The sequence below is a fragment of the Macadamia integrifolia genome, unplaced genomic scaffold (genome assembly GCF_013358625.1).
Source record: "Macadamia integrifolia cultivar HAES 741 unplaced genomic scaffold, SCU_Mint_v3 scaffold660, whole genome shotgun sequence".
Taxonomy (NCBI): Eukaryota; Viridiplantae; Streptophyta; class Magnoliopsida; order Proteales; family Proteaceae; genus Macadamia; species Macadamia integrifolia.
This window is the reverse complement of record NW_024870507.1, coordinates 102,599-111,951: the sequence shown is the minus strand read 5'-3', so window position 1 is coordinate 111,951 and position 9,353 is coordinate 102,599.

The window sequence follows — 9,353 nt, the reverse complement described above, 5'->3', positions numbered from 1 at the left end:
GGGCTAGTTGTTTCAAACCAATCTGGACCATATGGTCTTCCAAGCGGGTTTTTTCAAATTGGGTTGGGCTATCTGGTTTTCCAGGTGGGTTCTTTTGAACCGGGCTAGGCTATCTGGTCTTGTCAATTACATGAAAGAAATTCGCTGCTCTTTTTACCTTGTAAAAGACATTAACAATTGATTCTTGATTTTTGGCCTTTGATTGGGAATTTTGTTCATTAATTTGGATTTGAAATTTGATTTGAATTTTGATGCTTGATTTGGAATCTTTTAATTTTTGCTTTTGATTTGAATTTTGATACTTGATTTGGAATCTTTTGATTGTTCTTTGAATTTTGAGTCTTGATTTGGATTGAATTTGGACTTTTGAATTGGAATCTTAGAAAAAATTTTGTTTTTTTGGGAAAACGATTTTTTTCTATCAAGTGGTCCCCCTCCCTTGTTCATTCTTCATTCTAACTATTCTGAGTGAAGTGAGTTCCTGGAGTCCTCTGGTTTTTTTTTTTTTTTTTTTTCAAGTTTTCCTTATTCTTGGTGTTCTTTATTTTTCTCTTGGAGTTCTTGAAGATATTAATCTTGTTCTTGAGGGAGGAATCATTTGGAGAATTTAATATTCTAATGGGCTTTTATGCAAATTGGGAAACTCTTTGGGGCTCCTTGCAATTTTGGAAAGTTTCTGGGGCTCTTTGCAGTTTCTAAAAATATGGCTGAAAGGAGGAGGAGGAGGAGGAGGAGGAAGAGGAAGACTCTGGGAGAGGTCCAGCTCGAGAGTTGCAGCAGTCCTTCCCACAAGGATGAGGGCCTAGCCGACTAGTATTCTGACTAGACTCTTCACAATAGCTGGAATCACATCTGTGACTTCATATGGGGTTCATGGATAAGTCTTTACATTGTGTTCATTATTTTATTATTTTTTATTTTTGTCTTGTTTTTCTTTTTTATTGCTTTTACTTTTTTTTTCTTTTACGTATTCTTTATTTATTTTTTATGCATTCCTTACTTCCATTAGCATGAAGGGAAGGAATCACCTACCTTGGCCTCATATGGGCACCCGAACATGGTTCAGTCATGGCATAGGATGCTTCCTCGTAGAGTGATGGAGATGATTGATGCATCCTACCTATGTCGACTAGCTGCTGTAGAGACCTGAAAGTTTAATCCGGCACTAGTGGGGGCCTTGATGAAGCGGTAGTGGCCGAGTACTCATTCTTTCCATCTTCCTACTGCCCAGATGACCATCATGCCCCTATGCTACTGTGCCTTGATAGACATTCCATTTGGGGGTAGATCCATGACCCTACCCGCAGGATTTTCGACTGCCAGGGCATTTGCAGATCTAACCAATATCACCATTATGGCCAGCCAGACACACATCCACCTAGGGGAGATTAGTGCCCGATGGTGGAAATTCAGCCTAGGGGAGAATCTAGGCCACATGTCTCAGATAGCACGTTCCTTCTTGCTATTTGTCATGGGTCAATGCCTCTTCAGTGACCTCCAACGAGCAGTAGATATCTGCCTAGTGTACTTCCTCCGAGATCTTTGCACAGTAGATTCCTGGGACTGGGGTGGGGTTGCCTATACATATCTCCTGCGGTCCCTGGACCTACTGTCCTAAAGAGATGGGGTCCTTAAGGGGGCAGGCTATATTATCCAATAAACTTTCCTTCTCATATATATTTCCTTTCAATCATTTGCTCTGCACTTTCTTACTTTGATTTCTTGAAACAACCCTGGTGGCTTGATCTGGATAGGGAATACAGAGCCTTCTTAGAGGAGGAGACAGTGTGCACCCCCTTTGGTCCTAATGGTCTAGTGGTATGTTGCTCTTTGTTGAGTACTTCCTTCAAATTCTTTCTTGTTTTGGTTTTGATTGATGCTTTTTCAGGGGAGCATGTGACGTGTAGACCCTTCTACTATCCGGTCGCATGCCAGTGCTGCTGATCCTTCATAAGCAAAACCCTCTACTAGCATAGGTGGGTCTCTAAGAGTTGCTAGCACCCCTTTTCATGGCTTCCCTGCTTGAAATTATCTTAATGTGGCCAACCCCAGTCTTCCTCATCTACTGGAGCAGAACAGAAATGTCGACGCTTCCCTTGGGCTGCCCATTCCTTATGATTATGTGGGTATCTGATCATCCCTCAATTAACTCTTGACTTCCTCGGACTGATAATCTCTTTCTCAGGTGTCTCTAGGGATGTATGCTGAAATCAAGAGGATGCATTACGGCTTGTGCAAGGTGATTGAGGCCAAGGATTAGGAGATTACACGGTAGGACGCATTGATTCAGGATCTAACCCAGAGGCTGGAGTAGGTTGGGCTAGCACCTACTGGTTCCTGGGTACTTAATGGGGATGATTCAGAGTACAGCCCAAACGATGACTTTTGACCTATAGCGATTTGTTCCTGTATTTCCTGAAAACACAATCACATGTTTATTTTCCTTTTTCTTTTTCCCTCCCCTTGTTTGTTTCTTTTAGCATCTTATGAATGAAAACTTACTTTTGGTATAAAGAAAATATATATATATATATATATATTTTTTTTTTTGTTTATTTGCAACGTTTAGGCATAATCAATTCCATAACTCAAATTATAATTAGAATAATTGGGATAACACGAGAATCTAATTACTTCTTTATTCTATTACCAAATAAATTACATGAAAAGGGGATAATTTTTCTACCATAGATGGGATAGGAGAATAACAAGGTGGGGAGATAATTCTTGAGGTGGGTGAAAGTTTACTAACTCTTCTGGGTCTGTCTCCCCGAGCCCGTATTGTCGGCTGCTGTACATAGGCAAATAAAAAGATGTGTGAGTCAATCCCATCAGAAAATCTTCTTGTGGCTTCCCTGGGCACCTCCATGTGATATCCTGTACAGTCCTTTCCTGCAAGTACTTCTCCCTATCAGTGATGAGGTCGAATTCTGGAACTTCTCTCTTGTCCTAGTAGTAAATCTGAAAAATAGAAGGACTCCTTTGATAATTATCTAGTCCGAATCTATGGCCATGGCTCATATCATCAAATCCCTTGAATGTTTCTGTAAGCACTATAGGGATGATGTCACCTCCCTTCTTCAACTGTTTTACCACCTCAATCAGAACAGATGGTGCATCACACTTGGGAGTGCGGAGAACATAACGAACTATCATGCAAAGTAAATAAGCATCCTATGATCTTTGTTAATGGATTCCTTCCATTGGTAGATATTGGATGAAGATCTGGGCCACCTTCAGAATGTCGATCTTCCCATACCTGACAAATTGCTTCACTTCCTCTTCTTTCCATCTGAAGAAGTCCTAAATTTTCTCTGAGTAAGCTTTCTTTAAAGATGGTCGAAACAAACTGCCTTTGGGTGGAAATAACATACAAACCCAAAATTCTTCGAGAGTTTGGCAGATCTCTACTAATCCAAACTAAAATACATGGAGATTGGCATCCCAATGTTGAGGCACCTGCCGGAGTAATTGGTGATGTAGCTTCACACATCCAATCCGGTCAAGAAATGACACATTCATGGATTCCAACAATCCTGGTGCCCACATATTTGTGTCTAAAGTCCATTTCCTCAACGTCTCATCTAACTAGCCCATGAGTTTTCCTGAAACCAGCACAAACAAAGAGATATGATGATTTATCAAAGCATTACTCATTAGTTAATGACTCAAACCAGCCTTTACCACTATTTCATCAAGCTCTTTTTTTTTTTTTAATCAAGGGTGGGGAATAAATTGGCCTTGATAAACTGGTGTCGGGTGGCGATTTTCTTTTTAGGTGATAGAATCCTGGATAAGGGTGGACAGGCCATAGGGGCCATAGGTGAACGACAGATACCTAATGGCCTTGCATGCCAAGTGACAATTCTTGGGGGATAGAACCCTGGATAAGAAGTGACGGACCAATGGGTGGATGACAGATACCTAATGGGCTTTCATGCCAAATGGCAATTCTTGGGGGACACAAGCTATGATGATCTTTTAAGATACTTCGATTATTAATCAATGAACCAATTTATTGCCTTTAGATGGTTGAGACCACACTTGCACATGTCAAGTTACCTAAGTATCCCTCAAAAGGAATCAGGTCTGACGTAGTTCATGCTATTCGCCCTTTCAGACATAATATTTCTTGAGTTGATCCATATTGACCAATCTGGGTATATCTTCACCATTGTGGTCTATGAGTTTCACAGCTTTGCCTGGTAGAATTTCTTTGACAGTGAATAGGCCGCTCTAGTTGGGCCTAAATTTTCCTCTTGGGTCATGAATTGGGGCTTTTTGTTCCCAAAGAACAAATTCGCCCACCTCTATTTGACGGGGCTTCACGTTCTTGTTGAAAGCCTGAGCCATTCTCAATTGATATTTCTTCAGATTATCCATGGCTTTCATATGCCTTTCGTTGAGAAAGTTGAGCTGTCTGGCCTTTACTCACTCTCTTTCACGTAGCTGACTATCAAGGAGCACCCTTAGGGATGGTACTAGGATTTCCACGGTTAGAACCACCTAAACCATATACTAAGGAAAAAGGGGTTGCCCCTATCGAGGATCGTACAGAAATCCGATATACCCATAAGGCAAGGAGCAACTTATCAGCCCAATCCTTATGTGTTTCCACCATTTTCTACAAGATGACTTTGACGTTCTTGTTAGCTACTTCCACTGCCCCATTGTTAGCTACTTCTGATACTGAACTTTGTGCAGATTTTTTTAGTCTTGCCCCAGAAATGGGATCCTTGATCTAATATCAATTCTTGAGGTACTCTATATTAGAAAATAATATTTTCTTGGATGAATTTGGCTACCTAAGTAGACGTGAGGACCGCATCAGACTGAGCTTCTACCTACTTGGTGAAATAATCAATGGCTACCAAGATGAACTCGTAACCATTAGATGCCTTAGGGTTGATCTTTCCAATGATGTCGATGCCCCAAGTGGACAATGGGCAAGGTGAACTGAGTGAATGCAACTTTGTTGGTAGGATATGTATGATATTAGCAAATATCTGACACTTGTGGCATTTCTTGATAAAGTCCACGCAATCTGCTTCCATTGTGTTCCAATAATATCCTAGCCTGAGGATCTTCTTAGATAACATATTAGCATTCATGTGGGGTCCACAAAGACCTTGATTAATTTTCTCCATGATGGTTGTAGCTTACTCTTCATCCACACACAACAACTGTATTCCATCATAGGATCTCTTATATAGCAGATCCTCTTGAAGAATAAAATGGGTGGCATATCTTCTCAGAAACTTCTTTTCTCTGTTAGTTGCTTCAATCGGGTACTTCCTTTCCCTAATGAAATCGACTATGTGAACGAACCAAGCCGACCATCCACAGTGAGAGAATTCATCAAATTCTGGTAAATGGGCCTGCGTCTTTATTCTACCAAGAATGGTCGGACCCTAGCCATAGGGTTGCATTCTACCATGGAAGCCAAGGTTGCAATGGCATCAGCAAACTTGTTGTTATCTCTCTAGAAGTATTCGAACGAGATCTTCTCAAAGTGTTCAATTACCTCTTTCAGATGTTCTTGATATGGCTTCAACTTTCCATCTCTAGTTTTCCACTTTCCCTATGTCTGGCATATAACAATGGATGAATCTCCATACACCTTGATCCTTTTAACCCCAATGGTCAGGGCCATTTTTAGTCCCGAATCACAAGCTTCATATTCAGTAATGTTGTTGGTACAGGGGAAATCGAGGTGGAATGATGAAGGCAAATAAAGGCCCTCAAAAGTGACAAGCAATATTCTTGCACCACATCCCTTCTGACTGGCTGCGCCATCAAAGAATAACTACCATTCATTAATTGTATCTTCTTTTTCCATCGTTGTGATTCCTTCATTGGGAAAGGCATCATCCAAGGATCTTCCATCTTCTATGGGGGTGGGCAGCCAAATGATTGGCTATGGCCTACCCTTGATAGATTTCTGAGTAACATAGGTGATGTCAAACTCTGATAGCTAAAGTAACCAATGGGCCATCCTTCCAATTAAGGCCAGTTTCTCGAAGAGATATTTGATAGGATCCATCCTTGAGATCAAGTGCCCCGGATAGGAAACCATGTAGTGTCGTAACCTTTTAGTTGCCTAAATCAACGAAGCTGTGAGGGTTGTAGCCGGAGAAATGGACCATGCATCTCCCCCGTCCTCTCTCCTCTCTTCACTTTTATGTGAGGGGAGGGGTTCGAGTCGTGTGTGCTTTGCTTGCGGGCCCCGTATCGTAGTGTCAAGATACATGGAGGCATATTTTGAAAGAGTGTAAAATTTATCATTTGAGATAGCATTTTTGATGATGGTCCAATTCGGGGATCGAGATCATGCAAATGGGGTTTGGAGTCACCACCTAGGGTTATGGGCCTAGGACTAGGGGGTGGGCCTGATTCCTGAGAAAAGGCCCGAAATTTGATCTAGTCCAGAGATTTAGGGTAAGTGTTAGGTTACAGAGTTGGGAAGGTATTAAGCACCCAATCTTCCTGGTTCAACTGGTCTTCTTGCTAGATATGCTTGAGAACAAACATTTTTCACAATTATTCCTATTCCACATGTATGGCTAGATTATCACACATATATACATTAATTGAATTCAAACTACTATATACACTAAAACAAGGCATGTATAAAGTCTACATTATGATGAGTTGGTTGAGAAAGTATACCTGAACTTAACCCCTATTTCAGGTCAAGAGAGCTGGGCCTTAGACTTGTACCGGTTTGGACTATCTTTCGGATTCTCCTGGCTCAGGGGAAGATGGTCTTGACGCCCAACTTTCTTTCTTGGGAGATGCTGATTGTGATGGCATTCAGATAGCGTTCCGCTTAGGAACAATTACTTTTGGATTGGGATTCAGACAGAGCTTCATCTAGGGAAGGTTATTTCTGGATTTGGATTCCGACAAAGCTTCAGCTAGGGAAGGCTATTTTCGGGCTTGGGATGAGGTAGCACTCTTGCAGAGCTTTAGCTAAGGAAGGCTATTTTTGGATCTGGATTTGGATAGAGCTTCAGCTAGGGAAGGAAATTTTTAGGATTGGGATGAGGTGGTACTCCGACAGAACTTTCGCTGGGGATAGGCTAAGGGAGGGCTAGGCTAAGGTGGCACTTCGGCAAAGCTTCCGCTGGGAATGGATATTTCTGGAAAGATTCCAGGGACACTCCGACAGGGTTTCGGCTAGGAACGGCTATTTCTGAAAAGAAATGGGCTGACCTAAAAATGGATTGAAGAACTCCAAAGTCCCAAAGAACACTTGAAGATCCGAACAGAGTTTTAGATCATAACAAAGATCTCTTCATAGACCTAAAAAACCTCAAAAAGAGGGGTTTCTATCTCAGGAACGCTCAAGAACGCTCAAGAACACTTAAGAACACTCAAGGGAGGTGGCTCAAGAACATACTATTTTTGGCTAAAAACTGGATCTAACTAAGAATTTAGATTGAAGATCTTCAAGACCCCGAAGAACACTTCAAAGATCCGAATGAGTTTTCGGATCTTGATGACGATCGCTACGAAGATCAGAAGAAAATCAAGAGGGGCTGAGGGGAGGAAAATTTCACTCTGAAAGAGTGAAGGGGATTCTAGTGTGTTGGTGTCAATTTTTCTAAGGGAGGGGGTATTTATAGTTTTTTCCAGCCAAATAGGAGAGGGGGAATCCCTTTATCCAGTGGACGGAAGGGGGGATCTTGCCTAAAGTGAGGAGACAGGATTTTTGTCTAATGGGTAAAGGGGGGGTTGAAGGCAAATATGGGTGGGGAGGGCTTTTGTTTAGTGGGTAAAAGGAGGTTTTCAGAAAAAATGGGAGAGAGAAACTTTAACTGAAAAGGTATTTTTTGGAAAAACGAGAGGAGAGAAAAATTTTAGCTAGAAAAAGGCGATTTCTAAAAAATGGGAGGAGAAAGAAACACCAATCCCAGCCACCGACGATGACACATGGGACCAAGCTGAAGTGCCCATGGTATGGTCAGTTTAGGTAGGTAGTGCGGGTGATGTCACGAGTGTGTGATGGATGATGCGTCGATAATGGCCGAGGTGGTGTGGGCATGGGTAGCGGGCACATGCATGCATGGGTGTGCGGGCAATGTGCACAGTGTGTGTGGGTCAGGTTGGCATGGGTGTGTGAGAGCATGCATGTATGGGCAGCAGCCAGCACACGCAGGTGTGCAGGCTGGCCAGCATGCACATGAGCATGAGAGGGGTGTAGCAGCAGGCTAGCGGGGGTGCAGGCAAGTGCCCCGGGGGTGCTGGTCTGTGCCCGTTGGGCTGCAGGCCAGTAGGCCCATGGGTAGTAGGGTTGTGTGCATCACTATGTGCATGGCTATGGGGCTTGACATGGCTACGTACATGTGCTGTAGCCTGTGGGCAGCGAGCACGTGCATGGGCTGGCCTGTTGGCTAGAGCGCGCAACGCACACACTATTATGGGTTTTTTTAGTGATGATTATGGGAGATCCGTCGGTCTGATTTTGGCATATCATATAACGTCAGAATCGTATTTCTAAGCACTATTCATCTTTATGGTCATTGTGATCGGATTCCTTTATATACAAAAAGTCAAAATTAGACCTTCCTCTCTCCCGCACAGAGATTTCTAGGGTTTTGGATAGCGGAATGTTTCCATCAGCACCTCTATCGGTCGAAGTCGGAAGTCGTGCCCAAGATCCATATTTCATCATAGCCAGAGGAGGGTGATAAAATTGGGTGTCTACAGAATGCCCCTTTGGCCGAGGCCTGGACAACAGCTGAGGGCAAAGAAAAGAATGACCACATTTTCTAACCCGGAGCATGGGCTACCATCATCTTGCTCATTTATGGCGGAGTTGAAAAATGCAACAAATAATATCTCTCAATTTTTAGAGTTTGAGGACTTGCCTGGGTTATCAATTGGGGGAAAGGAATTCGTTGCTCTTCCAAGCCTGCAAAAAAAGTTATTACTTGGATCCCGATTCTTCATTAGCTGGGCTTCGCATGTACCAGCTCAGGGGATATGGTCTCCAGGTTGGGTCTTTCGAGCCAATCTGGACTATATAGGACCGATGCTTATCTTCCAATCTTGCAACAAGTAAAAAATGTTTGATGTTTGGATTTTCCTTAGCTAGGCTTCACATTTGCTAGTTCAAGGATTTGGTCTATGAGATCGGGCCACTAGGATCTGACTTAAAGAAAAATGGCCTCCTGGGGCCAGTTAACAACATTGGGCCACCTAGGGCTGGATAAATGTGATTGGGCTGCCTGAGGCCGAGTAAATGCAATTGGGCCACTTAGGGCTGGGTCAATGAGATTGGGCCGCCTGGGGCGGGGTGAATTATGTCTCCTCTTGATTTTTCCTTGATTATTGAATTTTGGTTTAGA